The following is a 20,910-nucleotide window of genomic DNA, read 5'->3' on the forward strand; positions in this document are numbered from 1 at the left end:
TGACGCACAAGTCTTCAAGAACTATTAAAAAAGATGCAGTTGTCTTCGATTTACTGACTGCACTTGGGTGTAAAGATCTTGTCTGACAAAGTGAATACACCACATACACAAGCAGCATTTTCATTGTTAGCACAGTCATTAATAGGTACTGATACCTTAAATTTAGAAAGCCCTGTATATTGGGCCTCATCAAACTAATTTCATAAAAGGTTTGGCAAGGTAGAAGCATAGAATTTTAGTCATTAGAAGACAGGTGAAATGAGTTAATTATTGCAATTATTACTCAAGTTTAAAATGTAGACCGCTCATCCCAATGAGAAATTGATGCAAGCAGTTTGTACATGCCACATAAGCATTTAAATATCAAAAATAGGCATTAGAGAAAACCTTTGCTTGGAGGCTCATTATTGCAAGCAGCCATGCCCTCGAGGAGAAATAACTTCTTTTTCTGTAGGCAGAAATGAGGCTTGAGTATTTTATTGACACATATATGTGCTCATGTATATATGTTATCTCTGTTGTAAAGCTTTTTTTGATGTACATGCAAGGTGTGTTTGTAACATCTCATTGTGCACAAAATCAAATCCATAAGAACCCGACAAGAAGCTAAACAAACAGAGCAATCCCAGTGACAAGCCATGCTAAAGCAACGAGATAGCCATCCCAGTAACAAACCGTATCAAAAATTTTACTGACATGAATTCTGACCTTTGAAACGTAACATGTGTATATAGATGCTATCTACATTAGGGCGATGGGCAACTTTAAACAATCGCTACACCAACATCGGGATGATGTGAATGAGAAAAGAGTGGCATCAAATGCTTTGGCAGAGCATGCAGCAATGACTAAACACAATAGTGACTGGATAGTGTCTAGCATAATCGGCCAGGAATGACATTGGAAGCCATGCCTGTACCCGGATTTCCTAGAGATGCAATCAACAGGACACACGTTCATCTAAAACCAAGAAGTCCCCCCCCCCCCCCAATCTTATGCTAAAGCTTGGTTAAATATGCGCTTCTACTTTTTTTGCCCCATTGTGAACAAGGCTTCCAAATGGAAGCCGAATTGTATTGCTTTTAATGGTGTATTTGGTTGGTCTATGTCTTTCTTTGTCATGTTTCGTACCAACCACACAGGCTTCCGTGAAACTCTTGATGATACAACTTTTGTGCGAAAGCAGTGCTTAAGGCACTTGTGCCTAAACCATGTCTTTAGGTGGTGGAACACATCTTTCTAGACACTCTAGAGCACATTATTCATAACATGAAACCTCGATTCGTGGTTCTTAAAAAGGCATTTTGACTAGATTAATATTGAGTCTATATGGAGTATATCAGGCATAATTACTCAAGCCCCCAATTATATTTAATTCAGAGGAGGCTACTTTAGGTAAATTCATTAAACTGAGGGCACTCCACCAAAGCATAACATTCGTGATCAGCCACTAGAAATCCTGAAAATGGCAATACAGTAAAATGATTGCATATTACATAAATGTATCCTACAACTCGAAAGGCAGCGCCAGTTTTGTACGCACCTTTGAGAAAGCACATAGATCAGGTGCTTTGCCGTCGTGCTGTAAAGCTTCCAGCAGTGCAGCAGGTTCCTGCGGGATGTAGGGTGCCTCCAGAATCCGCATAGCCTTCAAAAGTAGGAAATGTTTAATTTATTATGCTGTGAAGCTGAAAATTTGTGATTTACCAGGGTCATGTGGAATTGCAAAGACAGCCACACACGGCCAGCTGCATGAATTTGCGTCTGGTTGTACAAATGTCTCTTTGTTATATCTCAGGAGGTTACACTGCTATTTTGCAACAAGTGAAATTTGAGGAAGGAACGAAATCAGCAGCAACAACAGACTACCAGGTCAATCAACAACAAAACTCACATATGTTGTAAAGCACGGAGCATTGGATTAAACAAAAATAATGAGCACTCTGAAAGGTAGACCATGATTTTGTAGCGATGCTATTCCTTTTCGCTATTCGTTCGTGGCCTGACCGACGCCCCGGCCCGTGCTACGTTCTGGAACAGCCGGCCGTTAGCGGTGGGCGACAATAGTGGTATAGAATCGAGGGGTAAGTATCGCTACAAGATCGCAGTCCTTACTTTATTACGCACTGCCGTAACCTACGATTGCAAGAGCTGACATCCCGTTCTTAAGAATTGGTCTATGTCTTTCTTAAAGGCCGGCATCTGATTGAAATGTCTCGATTAAAAATACACCTCGTTATTGTAATATTGGCCTATACCAGCTCTGCAACACACAAGACAAATACGCGAAGACACTGAAGAACATAAACAATACACACAGGTTCTCGCGACGCGTATACATACAAACATCTTAACACAAGCTTCTATTGCTTAAGCGTCAAACATAGCAATCGTGTGCCAACGCGCGAAGCCCGTGATACATCAACGTATACATCACACATGTAATGCGGGTACTTGCGGGAATGCCTATATAACGAATAACGTCTAGCCAGGAAACTACCGAACGAACAGCAACTTTCAGTCTTTTCATAATTGTGTGCCCATTTAGGCATAGCAATCAAGGCGGGTAGCATATATTTCACAGCACAATGCAAGTACGCTGTAACATCAGAGGAAGCCTTCGTGAAATTGCTAAATGTGCACAGCAACATGGCCAACCTACGATCAGAAAGCGCTTTGCTCTAGCTAGTTACACAACGCTCATTACGTAAATCATAAGCTTCAAGAATGCGCGCAAGCGCCAAACTTGCTTACCTTTCAAGACTTGGCGAACGCTCCTTCGTCTCACAGGTACCAAGGCACTGACGTTTTTCTGGCGCAAGCACTGTAGAACTTCCTTCCGATTAACTCCAGCTCCACAAAAGCACAACCTTCAACAGTCTTACATACACTACGATTCGAAGCCCCAGTACCAGACTTTTCACGAGAGCGCGGGTAGGCAGCTCGGCAGAACAAAGGCAGTTCGGACGGGCGCTGTAGTAGGACACTCAATGTCGACACTGGTGGATCGCACGAAACACACGGCGAACTAATGGCGTTACACGAGTCCGTAGGGTTTGCGATGGTTAATGCACACGACAAGGAGCACATTTTGTCGAGGCACTTCCAAGTAAAATTCAACTACCGCCTTACTGCAATTCGATTGGATTGGAGAAACTTTATTTATGCCTGCAGTTAGGCGCTCGCGCGCCCCGACGAGGGCCTACGTCGAGGGCGACGAGGTCGACGAGGGCGAGCGGGTCTCCGCTCGCCGTTGCCGGCTCGCTGGGCCCGTGCCTTTCGAGCGCCTCGAGGACCTGCTGGACGGCCCAGAGCTGATCGTCTCGGTCGTAGCTCTTCGCGGCTGCCTCGAGCCGCGGTGGGAGTATTCCTGATTTAGCGTCTTCTGGATATTTAATGCAGTCCCACAAGATGTGCGTGTAGTCTGCGGTCTCTCTCCGGCAGACTCTGCACATACCTTTCGGATAGGTCTCGGGGTACATGCGATTCATCAGTTTCGGGCTCGGTAGCGATCCGGGCTGGAGCCGTCTCAGTACTACCGCCTCCGCTCGACTCAGTCTCGGGTGCGGGGGTGGGAGAGTCCTGCGAGCCAGGCGATAGGCCTTCGTGATTTCATTGTAATCCGTCATGCGGTCCTTGGTTCCAAACCACGTCGGACGGTCTGTCGCCGGGGCGCGGTTGGTTAGCGCTCGCACCGCTGCGTGTGCCGTCTCATTATGGTTCTCATTGCTTTCCGACGCGTCGCCCACGTGCGCCGGGAACCACTTGAGTCGTACTTTTCGTTCTTCTAGTTTTACCGCTCGCAGCACACGCTCAGCCTCCCTGCAGATTTGCCCTTTGGCGAAGTTTCGCACCGCCTGTCTTGAGTCACTCAGCACAGTGTGGCAGTCTGCGTCGGCGATGGCCAGGGCGATGGCTACCCCTTCCGCTTGTTCCGCTCCGGCACTTCTCACGCTCGCTGCCGTCCTCGTGGCGCCGGTTGACGCCTCTATGACGACCGCTGCGAAGGCGTTCCGTTGGTATTCGGCCGCGTCCACGTACCGCGTGTGTTCGTCGTTGGCATGCTGGTCGATGAGAGCCTTGGCCCTCGCCGCTCTTCTTCCCTTGTTGAACTCGGGATTCATGTTCTTCGGTATGGGGTCAATTCTGGTCTGGCGTCGGACCTCTTCGGTGACGGGGAGCTTCATCTCCACCTGGTTCGAGCGTCTAATTCCCAGATCGTCCAGTATCTTCCTCCCGGCGTTGGTCATGGACAGCCGCTCCAGTTGAGAGGTCCGTTGCGCTTCGGCTATTTCTTCGAGCGTATTGTGTAGCCCGAGTTGTAACAAGCGGGTCGTGCTTGTGGACTCGAACAGGCCCAGCGCCGTCTTGTACGCTCTTCTGATAAGCACGTTGATTTTGTTTCGTTCGTGTTGCAGCCATCTGTGGTAGGCTGCAACGTACGCGACGTGGCTGATGACGAAGGATTGGACGAGCCTAATAAGGCTCTCCTCTCTCATGCCAGCCTTCCGGGAAGTGACTCGTTTGAGCAGTCGAATCGCGTCGGTTGCTTTTGCCTTGAGACTGCAAGGAGCATTCAGTACGACCAACGTGGTGTGTCGACCAAACAAATACTGCCGCAGCGCCACTCTGCGGTTTTTAGAAAAATATATCGTAAATGAGAAAATTACGTGTTTCTTCTAATAACGATCGGTAGGGACCCTTTAAAGAATTTGTTGGGTCCAAAATTGTGTACTTTGTAAAAATATGTACTTTGTACTTTGTGATACAAAGTTTAAGGAAATGTATATATAAAAGAAAACGAAGCGGATGTTGCCTTCAAGATTCGCAACCGCTTCAGGCACATGCAGCTTGCAAAAGCACGGCCTTCGAAATCGGAGTTTGTCACTCAAAGGAAGATGTAGCTGGGTGGAGGGCAGGCATTTAGGCCCCAATTGTTGGGTTTACAGTGTCTAGGTAGGCTTTTTTTTTTTTTCAAATCAAATCAAGTTTATTCATTACAAACAAAGAAACGGTTACATTTTCGTTTTACAGACGAGGGTCCCATTCCTTATTTATAAAGCATATACAGGGACTTACGCCGAACCATGAGCGAGCTTCGTACGGCTCCGTCCTCTTGTAATGGTGGATGGCCTACGGGCTTCTCTGACACCTACTGAGCACAAATTCATGATCCCCGCTCCTATACAGGCTTCCTACGGCGCTAGCTGTCGTGTTTACGAGAATATGTGCCCTCATCTTGAATTGGTGAGACCATATTTCCTCTTAGCGTCCGCTATTAGACACAATAGGGGGGCACACGCGACCGAGAAATTCGATCCTGTCGGGTTTGATCGCCATGGAGAGTGCGCGGTGTGACACGCGTATTACACTACTCGAAATACGAACTAACGCTCGACATGATCGCATCTATTTCTAGAGCGTGAGGCTTTCCATTGGCTGTCGCTGTACAACTAACCAACGTTTTGTTTCTTTTGTGCTACAGTGGGCCGTGACGATTCCGTTTATAGCTTCAAAGTGGACAAGAGACAGCCGTTTTCTCGCTCGTAGAAGCATGTAAAAGTGGGCTTGTGCTTGGCAATGAACTCTGACCGACGCGTTTGCTTCCGATCGGAGCAGCAGACGCGATAACTCGCCGTTTGTAGCGCGCCGGATTGGTCCCAGCGCGGCACGTTGGGGCGCTGGGCAGGCGCAGCGTACTGGGAGGCGCTGGCTACTCGTGCGAAAAGCAGCTCTAACGCGATAAATATGCGGTGCTTGGACGCCGTATATATTTTTTTTAATACAGAAAGCAACAAGGAGCGCTTTAGTCCAATAAAAGAAAACTGCTAACCAGGAATCGCATGCCCGACCCGCAAATCCCAAACCCGACATTCTACCGCTACGCCATGCCAACAGATGAATTCTCGCGGATCATTTGCCATATTAAAATCAAGAAGTAGTTTTAGTTTCGCAGATCTACGTCTCGCTCAGACATGGTAGATGCGCTATCGCCCAGCAACTAAAACTCACGCCTGTACTACAAAGAAAAATTTGCTGTCCGTATTGAGTAGCATGCTCGGAAGTGCCACAACATCGATTTTCAGCACGAGCAATAAAAACAGCGCGAAACGACGGGACGAGTGAGGGGACACAGACAACGGCGCTCGTAATCATGAACCAACCAGCCCAAATGTGTACTCTTTTGCAATCGATTTTCACGTGCGATTGGTATTTATCTTCGAAAAAAGTCCTAAATGAACCGCCGACCCGGGACGCTGTACACTCTTAGGCAAAGTTACACCCTTTGGCTTGTCCCTTCTGCCACACAACAATAATCGTTATCTGCCTTGATGCGTTTCCTTTCTTTAACGCTGCGAGCCCGGAACTTTCCAGTAACTAACGGCACGCGCGTTATCAGAAGGGGCAATCCAAAGGGTGTAAACTGTTCTATGCTGATAACGGGCGTGCCCTTCGTTACTGGAAAGTACCGGGCTCGCAGCGTTAAAGAAAGGAAACGCATCAAGGCAGATAACGATTATTGTTGTGTGGCAGAAGGGGCAAGCCAAAGGGTGTAACTTTGCCTAAGAGTGTATGGGCTGTTACTGCCGATTTCGATAGCCGTTTCTTGTTCTTCACGCGATGGATATGCAACGTTTTCTTAATTCAGTGATGCCTTTCAGTCAACATGTCTGTTTAGTCATATATCTTCGTCAGAGAAGCGCAGGCTAGTGCTTGGAGCCTTCGGCGATAGCACATATACCTGTGTTCATGACGCGTCACATGGGCGGTCATCGTTTCTTGTGCTGGCACTGTAGACATGAAAAAATTGTTTATTTAAGAACACCGATGTCAAACCTGAAATATAGAGTGATTTATCCTTCTTAGACTTCTTGATTCCCGAGCCTAGATGCGCCGATAGCGTGAAGACGGACTCGGCAGATACGCTAGGCCTTAGCTTCGGTGGGGACCGATCTCGGCGCGGGTAGCTGGCGAAAGCTAACATGTGTATTTGAGCCTCATAACATTGTTTAGTACAACAGGAAAAGTGAAAGCGCACGAATCACCTCAGCTTTGTTATCGGCGCGATAATATCAGTCACCGATAGGCTTCGAACTCGAGTCCGTTTACGCACGTCTGAACGATTTCTGCATTTGATGTCCACTCCACAACACTGCGACAACGTCGACAACTCCCAGTCATATGTTACGTGCGAACTACTAAAAAACGCGGCGTCCTATGCGTTTGCGTGGTTTCGTTGAAGAATTTAGCTATCCGCCCAGTCAAAAGGGAAAATGAAAAAAACGAAAGTGATCTTCAGTGTCAAATGTCCATGAATAAACAGGTCACGCACCTTTATTCCAAACTGCGACACAAAATAGGGTTTTATGACCCCAAAATATAGCGTTATTTAGGACAAGAGATTGGTATCAAGCGATGAAATTGTATAAAGCATTTAATATTCAGCAGCGCTCGTCCTTGCGTACTGGAACCGGCGCGGCACAAACACGACCAGCGCAGTTTCCAGTGCGAACCAGCGAACTGCAGCGAGACAGCGCAAACCAGTGCGCCCCAGCGTCATGGCAGTGGAACCAGCGTCTCTTCCAGTGTGGCCCAGCTCTTATCCAGCGTTCTCACTGGTATCCCAGTTAATCCCAGCGAGCGCCAGCGTACCCAGTGTGACCCAGTGCCAAAAAACACGCTGGTTTCACACTGGAAGACGCTGGTTTTTGCAATAAGTATCCCTCGCGAACGGCAAGATATTTCCCTGCCGTAGAGAGGATCGGTCTAGGAACGATTCTTGAGGTGATTTTTGTCGCTGAATGCGAGCATGGCCACGCCGGTTCGCCGTGCAGGGCGGAATCGGAACATTATTTTTCGACGAGTTCGCACGGACGCAATGCAGTCGATTGGCTCGTCGGTCGTGCAACGGGCAGCGCGCCGGCCGAAAGCCGCGTCCACTTGAGACACCTCTTACGCGACGTACATGTACATACGTTCCAAGTTTCCAACGTTCTGCGGTTCCGTTGGCGGATGCACCGCCACGGCATCGATCTTTGCCATTTCTGCCGCGGCCGTGCCTGTCGCCGAGCATAGGCTTAACTGGATTGGGCGGAGCTTGCAATGATCGAGACCTTGCGGAGTAAAGTGGTAGTATTTACTCACGTGATGTTCAGGTTGGTTCCAGATCACGTGGTTTTAAATTCTCAATAGATGGTTTTTGGTCACGTGATCTAAAACTCTGTACGTCGTGAAGCCGGCTCATGACATCCTTTTACTACGTTTCTCAGAGATGATAGTAAAACGATGTAATGAAACGCATTTTACTGCTTCATGCCAGAGTAATTTTCTGGTGCAAGGTAGTCTTCAAAGCTCATGAGCCGCAAAAACCCCAATGTCTGCTAACGTTTGCTACCAGTGTATGTAGAAGCTGAGTCAATGTGGTTAAGATGGCTGACCAGCTACCACATGCAGCAGCCAGCGTCTCGCGATCTTCTTTCTCTTCTTTTATCTTTCCGTAACAGGACCCCAGGTGCTGAGGTGCCGTCGCGGCGCACGTTAGGCAAATAATTGCGAGCGAAGTACGGCTTCAGCCACGAAATGTGCACGATGTCAACAGGCGTCGGGCTTAAATTGGGTCAAACTGTAACTGAGAGATCTCGTAATTGAAGTCGTTAAATTGACGTAGGACTTCATAAGGCCCTCTTTAGTGAAAGAGAAGCTTCTGGGAGAGGCCGACCCGACGACATGATGAGCGAAGGTGCACCCAAGCACCAGGCGCGAACTCAACATCGCGATGGCTCCGGTCGTAACGCGCTTCTTATATACGCTGCTAGGTTAATAAACGAGATGAGGCGACATTACGTGCCATGTGAGCGTGATCGATGACTTCACGAGCGCACTCAGATGAACACGTGGCACAGAAGGTAGGATGGTGTCAAACGGCAATGTCAGGTCGCGACCATACAAAAGATTAAAGGGTGAATATCTTGCGGTGTTATGTCGGGACGAGTTATACACTAATGTCGCGTAGGCCAGCGTGGCGTCACACTCGCGGTGATTGTTGGAGGCGTACATCGACAGCATCTCTGTGAGTGTTCAGTTTAGACGTTTCGTAAGACCGTTCGTTTGTGGGTGGTAGGCGGTGGACAGCTTGTGCTCAGCGGCACAAGGGCGGAGGAGGTCGTCGACAATTCGAGACAAGAACGAGCGGTCGCGGTCTGTAAGTAACTGTCGAGATGCACCGTGGTGGAGAATCACGTTGTGAAGGAGGAAATCGGCGACGTCAGTTGCACAACTAGTCGGCAACATCTTTCTTATCGCGTATCGTGTCCCATAAGCAGTAGCGACGGTGATCCACTCATTCCCTCTAGTTGTCGTCCGAAATGGGCCAAGCAGGTCAAGACCCACGCGAAAGTTTCAGACGGAACTTCAATTGGATGGAGTCGTCCGACAGGTGCCAGGGGAGGTTTCTTCTAGCGCTGACACAATTCGCAAGTTGCGACATAACGACGCACAGAGCGGTAGAGACCCTGTCACGAGAACTGGCGTCACGTGGTCGTATGTACGCAAAACTCTAACGTGTCCCGCCATCGGTGCATTATGAAGTTTTTCGAGAATGGCGGATTGCATATGACGAGGCAGGACTAGGAGCAACTCAGGGCCGTAAGGCTTGATATTGCAGCGGTAGAGGATGCCGTCGGTGCTGCCAAATTGCACTCCGGCGATGGGCTGTAATGATTCGTCGCGGTGTTGTTCAGCACGCATGTATGTCATGTCAGTCAGAGCTATCACGCAGGTCACCGGATCATGCGCAACACGATCAGGAGGATCCACGGGGTGACGAGAGAGGCAGCCAGCGTCCTTGTGCAGACGGCGTGCCTTGTAGTTGACAATAAATGAAAATTCCTGGAGCCGTAAAGCCCAGCGACCAAGCCGTCCTGTCGGGTCCCGGAGGGAAGACAGCCAACAGGGAACGGGGTGGTCTGTAACGACCGAAAATGTGCGGCCATACAAATATGGGCGGAACTTGGTGACAGCCCAAACTAAAGCCAAGCACTACCACTCGGTGATGGAGTAATTAGTCTCGCGAGGTGACAGCAGGCAGCTAGTGCAAGGTATCACGCACTCTGTACCATTCTGTTGTTGGGCGAGAACAGCGCCGATGCCGTGGCCACTTGCGTCAGATTGGACTTCGGTCGGTGCAGATGGATCAAAGTGGGCAAGTATGGGAGGGGTGGTCTGAAATCCGATGAGAGCGGCGAACGTGTGAGCCTGCTCTGGGCCCCATGAGAATGGCGTGTTCTTCTTTAGAAGATCTGTCAAAGGCCCAGCAACGTCGGCGAAGTTTTTGACGAAACGGCGAAAGTAAGAACACAGGCCGACGAAGCAGCGCACGTAAGAGGCAGAACGCGGCACAGGGAAATTGTGAACGGCGCGAACTTTTCCCGGATCTCGTTTTACACCGGATGCCTCAAGGAGGTGTCCCGACACGGTGATTTAATGGCGCCCTAATTGACATTTCGTGGAAATAAATTGGAGGCCGGCTTTTAGGAAGGCCTCAAGGATTGCTGCGAGTCGGGTAAGGTGGCTGCCGAAGGTGGAAGAAAAAATAACGTCGTCAAGATAACAAAAACGGGGGCCCAATTGTAGCCTCGCAGAAGAGAGTCCATGATACGTTCAAATGTCGCAGGAGCATTGCATAGCCCAAAGGGCATGATTTTGAACTGATATAAGCCATCCGGTGTGATGAAGGCCGTCTTCTCGCGGTCCATTTCATCAACTGAAATCTGCCAGTAGCCGGACCGAAGATCGATGGGCGAGAAGTATTTAGCTCCATGCAAGCAGTCCAAGGCGTCATCGATGCGTCGTAGTGAGTAGACGTCTCTTCGCGTGATCTTGTTTAAATGGCGATAGTCGACGGCATATTCAGAAATTCTGGACATGCGTTTAGTTTATTTTTTCGCCACCACGTGGCGTATCGCCCTTAAAGATTTGAAATTCGCGCGATGACGTAGGCAATGACGCACAACTAAAACGAAATAATAAAAAGAAGCGCACCCTGATACGGTTGCTTCACCTCGGCCCTTGGGAACGTACGCGCTTATGTATCAGCCTTATCTGGACAACCAGCTACTTGCTCGACTTGCTATGAATTGAGGGTTTAGCTAGACACCTTGCCAGACAGCTCGTTGGCATTCCGGATGAGATGTCTGGCCGAGATGACGGCTCCAGCAAAGCTTCCGTTGGGTTTGATTTCTTCATTGTTCTTTTTTTAATATTTGTGCTCGACTGCAGCCGCCGGCTTCTGTGTAGTCAGCGTTATGTTTCGTGTGTTTTCTAGGAGCCGGTGTGATTCAATAAGAGGGAGCTTTAGCTCGGGCCCTTCCTCGGTGCCGGCTGCTCAAATACATGTAAAGCGCATAAATCATTTTTTGATAAAGTCGCTCAACCGATCTGAATGAAAATTACTGCATTCAAGAGAGAAAGTTAGATCACAGTGATCGTTGCAACAATAATTTTGATTTAGGCCATGGCATAATTGACAAGAATTTTCGGAAATCGACAAATCTGAAAAAAAGAATAGAAGTAGGAAGTGTACAAATCCGTTAGTTCGAATAAAAACTGATATCGCATCGCTCTAAACTGCATCCCTCGGAGCATCTCAATCGGACAAATTCGATGTATGAATTTATAACTTATGTGAAGTTGTTACAATGCCTGCAAAGATTTCGCGAATGCCATATTCAGGAGTTAGTGGTGTATTTCAGAGTGGCATATGATATATCATTTTTGTCCACATGAAATGAAATCTTGGGTGCAGCTTACAGAAATCCGATATCGTTTGTAGTTGCTGAGGTACGGAGTTGTATACTTCGAGTATTGTTTCTTGAAATATCACATTTTTTTAGAATTTAAAGAAGTAGAAGCTAAATAAATATTTGCTTTCTGAAATCTCATTTTAATTGTTTCTTTTAAGTTCAGCATAAGTCATGAATTGCAGAGCAGTGGTTGTAAGAAGAAAGGATTGCTGATTTCTCATGTAGGAGCTAAATATTCCCGTTAAGCTACGTTTAGAATAATATTTTTGCTGAGAGAAGAAGCAAGATGGGTAGTGCATATACATTATGGCGGCCGCAGTTCGATGGGGGCGAAATGCGAAGACACACGTGTACTTAAATTTAGGTGTACGTTAAAGAAACTGAGGTGGTTGAAATTTTCCAGATTTTCCAAATAATGTTTTTTTTTAATTTACAGAATGGGCAGTAATATACAGTAATTGACAAAACCAAGCCTACAGCAAGCTAGTCATTGAAGCGTTCACTTCTTCAGACCTAAGATCTTGCTCATTTTCCTCAGCTTTGTGCAGAGCTGCTCAACTTATTTCCACTTGGTGTGGAAGCGCCGTCCCGCTGCCTTTTAGGCAGAAGAGGACTGGTAGCATTTGAGGTGGCTGACCTGAACGACATGATGGGAAGTCTGGATGGAGCGAGTAGTAGGCGCGACTGGATGCATCTCGTAGGTTACGCTGGTTACCTGACAGGGCCCCAGTAGGGGGACATCAGCTTTTCCCAGAGGCCGAAATGGCGGGTGGGAGATCACAGAGGGACAAGATCCCCGGCAATATAATCGGCGTCCAGGTGACTACTGTCGTAAATGCTTGTCCGCTTGTTCTGAGAAGCGCAAAGGCGACGGTGAGCAACTTGGTGCATTTCTTGCGCTCGAGCAATGACATCGCTTGTATACTGAGACACGGACTCTTGAGCGATAGGCAGTATTGTATTAAAAAGCAATACTGGATCTCGGCCGCACAACAAATAAAATGACGAGTAACGTGCAGTGTCGTGGTGTGATGAATTGTACGCGAATATGACAAAAGGGAGAGCAGTATCCCAGTCACGATGGCCATCAGAAACATACATTAAGAGCATGTCTGTTATTGTTCCATTAAGCCGCTCCGTAAGACCGTTCGTCTGCGAATTGCATGCATTAGTTAACTTGGGCTTGGTACAATAAAAACGGGGGAAGTCGCCCAAAACTGTAAAGAGGAAGGAGCGACCCGTGTTGGTAAGAAGTTGATGAGGATCGCCGTGGTGAACAGTGACGTTGTGCAACAGGAAGTAGGCTACGTCTGTTGGAAGGGCTCTGGTGAACGCGAACGAAGTTGTATAATCTGTTGCGACGACAATACACTTATTGCGTAAGTCAGATGTGTGAAAAGGTGCCAAGAGGTCCACACCAACGCGATAGAAGGGTTCCGTAGGAACGCCAAGAGGTGAGTAAAGCAGCAAGGAACACAGGCATTGACGGCATTCTTCTGGCATTGACGCAACTCACAAGAAGCGACGTAACGGCGGACAGGTCGGTACAGACCAGACCGAAAGAATCGTCGCCGGACACGGTCGCACGTACTTATTCCGCGAGGTGACCAAAAGTTGGTAGATCGTGCAGCTTGAATAGAATAATGGTGAGAACATGCTGGCGAATGACCAGCACCATCTCAGATTCACTGGGGTAGATGCTACACCGATATAAAGTGCCGTCCTTGAGTAGGCACATGCGAAGAGAAGGATCACATGACCTAGGTGTGGACCTTCTTTATGATACCACGTGCTTGGATCTCGGCACCGTTCGGTAGCGAGGTCAACTAAGCAGATAGCGAAAATACAGAGCAGAATCATAGGTCGCAGGAACATCGTCTGGGTGATGGTACAAGCAGTCGGCATCTTGGTATAAATGGTCGGACCTGTTAGGAACTGTGAACAAGTATTTCTAGGTCACTGGGCCTAGGCCCAGTGACCTAGGCGATCGGTAGGGTCTCTAAGGGACGAAAGCCAACAGAGCGCATGATGGTCTGTGGTGAATGTAAAGGGCCGAGCACATAGGTAAGAGCGAGATTTCGCCATTGCCTAAAGAAGTGCAAGGCACTCACGTTCAGTATTGAAATAATTCCACTCAGCTGGAGAAAGCACATGGCTGGCGTAGGCATGACGCGGTCGTGGCGTCGTAGACGTTGGCAGAAAATAGCACTGATTCCATGACCCTTGGCATCAGTGCGGACTTCTCTTGGATCAGTCTCGTCGAAGTACGTAAGAAGGAATGGAGATGTAAGGAGACAGAGAAGCTTCGTGAAGGCAGTTGCTTTTTCAGGTCCTCAAGAAAATGAAGCGTCTGCCTTCAGAAGAGCAGAGGGCTGGTTACCTCCTTAAAATTGTGCTTGAAGCGGCGGTAATACGAGAACAGGCCCACGAAGCTCTGGAAATCTTTAGCACATGTTAACACTGGAACCTTCTGTACGGCACGAGCTTTTCCCGGGTCGGGGCGCACACCAGATGAATGAGCAAGATGACCAAAGATAGTAATTTAGCGGCGTCCGAAGTAACATTTAGACGAATTAAGTTGAAGGCCAGCATTTGGGGAAAGTAGAAAGAAGGAGCGAGAGGCACTCCGGGTGCGTGACAAATGTAGGAGCAAGAACAACGGTCTCATCTAAGTAACAAATACAGATGGGCCACTTAAGGTTATAAAGGAGTATGTCCATCATGCATTCAAAAGTAGATGGTGCATTACATAAACCGAATGGTATAAATTTGAACTTGTATAGGCCATCGGATCTTATAAAGGCGGTTTTCTCTCGGTCCATGTCGTCGACGCAGTCTGCCAGTAACCGGAACCAAGGTCGATGGAAGAAAAGTACTTCCCACCATAGAGTCAGTCGAGGGCGTCATCAACGCGTGGCAGAGAATAAACGTATTTATTGGTGACCTTATTGAGGTGCCGGTAATCCACACAGAAGCACCAGCTGGCGTCCTTTTTAACTAGAACGACAGGGGACGCCCAAGGACTGGATGATGGTTCAACGATTCATCGAGAAAGAATCTTCTCGACCTCCTTTTGAATGACTTGTTGTGCGTGCAAGGACCGACGGTATGGTCACCTGTGAATAGGGTGTGCGTTATTCATGTCAGTATAGTGTGTCGTGTGAGAGGTCTGGCCTAAAGGGTGACCCAGATCAAAAATGACGCTGAACGCGGAGAGCAGCTGGCATAAGTAGTTGGCGTGTTGGGGCCGAAGTTTGGCAGCAGTAACGTTTGTGAGCTGAGGAAGGACAGCCGGCAAAGAAGAGTCAACGGGAGACGACATAATATAAGCAGCCGAGTCTCAAAACAGGCATAACTTGGGAGGAAGACAGCGTACCTGAGGCTATGCCTTGTGGTAGGACGTGGTCACTGATTCCAAAGCTGACGAGCTGAAGCCTGGTAGATTTGATGATGATACTGACAACGGTTTGCGGAAGAGCAACGGTGCAGCGGTGGCGTAGAGGTAGGACACCCGCCTCGCGTGCAAGAGGTCCGTTGTTCGAATTGCGGTGCCGCGCAATTTTCCACCGGATAAAAAAAAAGTACGCGTATTGATAACATTGCATAAACAGGTCTGGATTGTGGCCTGATCCCGGTGACCAGAACTGGCAACGCACTCCCTCATCAGAGCAGGATTGGTCACCCTGGTGCAACCTCCTATATGAACAGAACAATCATACCCCGGCCCCCAGTCCCCTGCAGCTGCGAAGCAACTGACCACGGCGGTGGTCAGACCTGCGACGCAGCAGAGGTGCTAAGAATCCCTGGCTCCGCACAGGCCGCCATTGGAATATGAACTTGGCAACGTTTAACGCTAGAACGTTATCTAGTGAGGCGAATCTAGCAGTGCTATCGGAGGAATTAGAGCGCAGTTAATGAGATATAATAGGGCCCAGTGAAGTTAGGAGGCCAAAAGAAGCATATACTGTGCTAAAAAGCGGGCACGTCCTGTGCTACCGGGGCTTAGCGGAGAGACGAGAACTAGGCGTCGGACACCTCATTAACATGAATATAGCTAGTAACATACAGGAATTGTAGAGCATGAACGAGAGGGTGGCAGGTCTTGTGAAACTTAATAAGAGGTACAAAATGAAGGCTGCACAGGTCTACGCCCCTACATCCAGTCATGATGACCAGGAAGTTGAAAGCTTCTATGAAGACATGGAATCGGCGAAGGGTAGAGTGAAAACAAAATACACTATACTGATGGGCGATTCAATGCCAAGATAGCAAGAAGCAGGCTGGAGACAAGGCAGTGGGGGAATATGGCATAGGCACTAGCAATAGCAGCGGAGAGTTGTTAGTAGAGTTTGCGGAACAGAATAATATGCGGATAATCAATACCTTCTTCCGCAAGCGGGATAGCCGAAAGTGGACGTGGAGGAGCCCGAACGGCGAGACTAGAAATGAAATAGTCCTCATACTCTGCGCTAACCCTGGCATCATACAAGATGTGGACGTGCTCAGCAAGGTGCGCTGCAGTGACCATAGGATGGTAAGAACTCGAATTAGCCTAGACCTGAGGAGGGAACGGAAGAAACTGGTACATAAGAAGCCGATCAATGAGTTAGCGGTAAGAGGGAAAATAGAGGAATTCCAGATCAAGCTACAGAACAGGTATACGGCTTTAACTCAGGAAGAGGACCTTAGTGTTGAAGCAATGAACGACAGTCTTGTGGGCATCATTAAGGAGTGTGCAATAGAAGTCGGTGGTAACTCCGTCAGACAGGATACCAGTAAGCTATCGCAGGAGACGAAAAATCTGATCAGGAAACGCCAATGTATGAAAGCCTCTAACCCTACAGCTACAATAGAACTATGAGAGATTTCGAAGTTCATCAACAAGCGCAAGACAGCTGACGTAAGGAAATATAATATGGATAGAATTGAACATGCTCTCAGGTACGGAGGAATGCCTAAAAGCAGATAAGACGAAACTAGGAATTGGCAAGAATCACATGTCTGTGTTAAGAGACAAAGCCGGCAACATCATTACTAATGTGGATAAGATAGTTCAAGTGGCTGAGGAGTTCTATAGAGATTTATACAGTACCAGTAGCACCCACGACAATAACGGAAGAGAGAATAGTCTATAGGAATTCGAAATCCCACAGGTAAAGTAAAGAAAGCCTTAGGAGCTATGCAAAGGGGGAAGTCAGCTCGGGAGGATCAAGTAACAGCAGATTTATTGAAGGATGGTGTGCAGATTGTTCTTGAGAAACTGGCAACCCTGTATACGCAATCCGTCATGACCTCGAGCGTACCCGAATCTTGGAAGAACGCTAATATAATCCTAATCCATAAGAAAGGGGACGCAAAAGACTTGAAAAAATATAGACCGATCAGCTTACTGTCCGTTGCCTACAAAGTATTTACTAAGGTAATTGCAAAAGGATTGAGGAACACCTTAGACTTCCGTCAACCAAAGGACCAGGCAGGATTCCGTAAAGGCTACTCAACAATAGACCATATTCACACTATCAATCAGGTGATAGAGAAATGGGCGGAATATAGCCAAACCTAATATATAGCTTTCATTGATTACGATAGAGCGTTGATTCAGTCGAAACCTCAGCATTCATGGAGGCTTTACGGAATCAGGGCGTAGACGAGCCGTATGTAAAAATACTGAAAGATATCTATAGCGGCTCTACAGCCGCCGTAGTCCTCCATAAAGAAAGCAACAATATCCCAATAATGAAAGGTGTCAGGCAGGGAAATACGATCTCTCGAATGCTATTCATCATCTTCATCATCATCAGCCTGGTTACGCCCACTGCAGGGCAAAGGCCTCTCCCATACTTCTCCAACAAGCTATTCATGCTATTCACAGTGTGTTTACAGGAGGTATTCATAAACCTGGATTGGGAAGAATTGGGGATAAAAGTTAATGGAGAATACCTTAGTAACTTGCGATTCGTTGATGATATTGCCTCGCTTAGTAACTCATGGGACCAATTACAATGCATGCTCACTGACCTGGAGAGGCAAAGCAGAAGAGTGGGTCCAAATATTAATCGGCAGAAAACTAAAGTAATGTTTAACAGTCTCGGAAGACAACAGCAATTTACAATAGGTAGCGAGGCACTGGAAGTGGTAAGGGAATACATCTACTTAGGGCAGGTAGTGACGGCGGATCTGGATCATGAGACGAAAATAATCAGAAGAATAAGAATGGGCTGGGGTGCGTTTGGCAGCCATTCACAGATCATGAACAGCAGCTGGCCATTATCCCTCAAGAGAAAAGTGTATAATAGCTGTGTCTTAACAGTACTGACCTACGGGGCAGAAACTTGGAGGCTTACGAAAAGGATTCAACTTAAATTGAAGACGACGCAACGAGCTATGGAAAGAAGAATGATGGGTGTAACGCTAAGGGATAAGAAAAGAGCAGATTGGGTGAGGGAACAAACGCGAGTGAATGACATCTTAGTTGAAATCAAGAAAACGAAATGGGCATGGGCAGGTCATGTAATGAGGAGAGAAGATAACGGATGGTCATTAAGGGTTACGGACTGGATTCCAAAGGAAAGGAAGCGTAGCAGGGGCGGCAGAAAGTTAGGTGGGCGGATGAGATTAAGAAGTTTGCAGGGACGACATGGCCACAATTAGTACATGACCGGGGTTGTTGGAGAAGTATGGGAGAGGCCTTTGCCCTGCAGTGGGCGTAACCAGGCTGATGATGATGATGAACGTGATGAGCAAGGAGGACTTCCGCAAGAGGAGATACAACGTAGTCACCATCAGGCACAGGTGGAGCTGTTTATGCAGAGCGTTTGTGGAGTGAGTCGAATGTGCTTCTTCAGGAGGGACCGGACCAAATCAATCAAGGGGAAGAGGTCCAGCAAAGCAGTATATAAAGGCAGAGTGAGCGGATAGGAAATAAGGGCCTAGAATAACGCCATGGGGACACTCTTAAAGAACAGTAAACAAAGCAGATGTTTACCGGCCAGATACACCAACACGAACGGCACACATTCCTGTTGTGGCCAGTGTTCTTCCGCTAGCGACTCGCACAAGACAGGACGCCGCAGGTGTGAGGGCGTAAGTGAGTTGTCTGGGAAGCTGGTCGCTCATCACATAGATGTGCGCGCCTGTAACGAGCAGAGCAGTGACAGGGACACTATCTACGTCACATCAAGTAAATTCCTTTCCGTCGGTAAAGCCAAGAGCAATTGCAATTCCGGTCGTTCTAGCAGCGTCACCTCTCGAAGCTGCACCCGTCAGTTTCCTCTATAGTGCAGCTACATGGGGGACGCAGAACGGCAAATAGTGGGTGTGCGAGACAGGGGTCGTCGTGGTGAGGGTGAAGTGGCGGTAAGGTTGGAGCGCAGACTCATATTGGCATGACGTCCAGGTATTGCGGCAGTGGCGGGAAATGTGACTAACGCGCCGGCACTTGATACATATCGGCCGGTCATCGGATGTTCGCCATTCCGCTGGGTTCCGGAAAGGCCGACAGGGGTACTGGCTTCGCGAAGAAGAGATCGTAGGAAAATGTAGGTGTGTAGGTGTACGCTCGGTTGACTGAATAGAGAGATTGAATTGCGCGGTTCGCCAACTCGTCAGGCATGACAGACTGCACAATGGAAATCGTCAGTCGAGAATAGTTCGAAGAGGTCTGGAAGCCAACCGGTGCCGTGGCTCCAATCTTCCGGCGAACGTTACAAACGAGGCTTTCAGGCGTTGATGGCTGATACGCTGAGCGAAAATCCTCGCACGAAGACGTAGCAGCTATATTTCGAAGACGGATAAACTTGTGTGCGATGCGACAACTTTTTGCTTCTTCGATGCGTCGGCATTCATTAATGACGTCGGCTATGGTGGACAAAATCTTGTGCATGAAAAGATCACAAGCATCCTCTGCTATGCCCTTCTGTACGTGGTTCACTTTGTCTTCTTCTGACATGCTCTCGCCAACCTTGCGGCAAAGGACGACAACTTCCGGGATGTATGTCACATGATTCGGTCGACGCCTCTACGCGGGACCCAAGTTCCCTTTGCGCAGCTCGCTGACGGCCAACAGGTTTCCCGAACAACTCGTGGAGCTTTTGTTTACATTGCTCCCAGCTCGTCTGCTCTTCCGTGTGGTTTCGAAACCAGAGCCATGGCATTCCTTTCAGGCAGAAAATTATGTGAGCCAGCATAACACTTTTGTACCACGTGTTGTGGGCGCTGATGCTCTTGTACATTTGGAGCCGCTCATCGACATCAAAATTGTGCGTCCCGGAAAACTTTCCTCGGTCCCGGGACTGCGACGACACGACTGTCGGCGTTGCAACCCCTTCTAACAATATATGCGCGTATGGCACTTAGGAACATCGGTGGCGCGTTAAAGCAGTGTTTCGGTCAGGGATCGGCGGTAAAGTCACATTTCACCGCAGGAGCAAATTGGTTTCCACCTTCCCTGCAGAGGGTATATTAGGGTTATTTTTTTAACCTTTCTTTCGCGCAAGCTCGTGTAGACGAGTGTAGTGCTGGGCAGGGGTTATGACGTCATGCGCTGCAGTTGGCTCGCTGGGCTGTAGCCAATCACAGGAGACTGCGCGTCGTCTTCTGCATCAGCAGACGAAAAGCACTTGATTTCGCACTTGCGGGCTGCATATTTCTGTGTTTGCGGCGACAAGACCCCAGGAAGCGTCGCATCGAGCTTTACTCGTAGCCGCTTGCCATTGCCCCTTGCAGGAGCAGAAATCACCGTCCCACACGCTGGTATCGCGGACTCACGACGACGCGGATGATCGTAGCATTACCCGCATCACGCTACCCTGAAACTAACCTCCAGTGTAGGATTTTTATTTCTTCTAGGAATCTAGACAAACTGCAGCTAAATACATGGAGAATGCGCAGGGCACGAAGTTGGCGCGCAGTCTGAGACAGCCTGCACCACCCATGAGTAAGATAATTTTACCTTCTTGGAAGATTTGGGCACCTCCCTCTGTGACACATTGTCACGGAAGCACTTCGCTACCGTTTTTGCAGCGAGTATTTACTATCGTCGCTATATCACTAATATTATTTGACGTCCGCTGCTTGCATTCATCGAAAGCGCAGTGTAGAATGTGTAGTT

The 20,910-nt window shown here is 48.2% G+C and overlaps 1 protein-coding gene across 3 annotated transcripts in view; it reads left to right on the forward strand.

Annotated features, from left to right (window-relative positions):
• The window catches only part of LOC126517808 (receptor-type tyrosine-protein phosphatase kappa-like), a 472,380-nt gene that overhangs the window by 285,709 nt on the left and 165,761 nt on the right, over positions 1 to 20,910 (forward strand). The window lies entirely within an intron of this gene.

This window comes from Dermacentor andersoni, chromosome 11 (genome assembly GCF_023375885.2).
Source record: "Dermacentor andersoni chromosome 11, qqDerAnde1_hic_scaffold, whole genome shotgun sequence".
NCBI lineage: Eukaryota > Metazoa > Arthropoda > Arachnida > Ixodida > Ixodidae > Dermacentor > Dermacentor andersoni.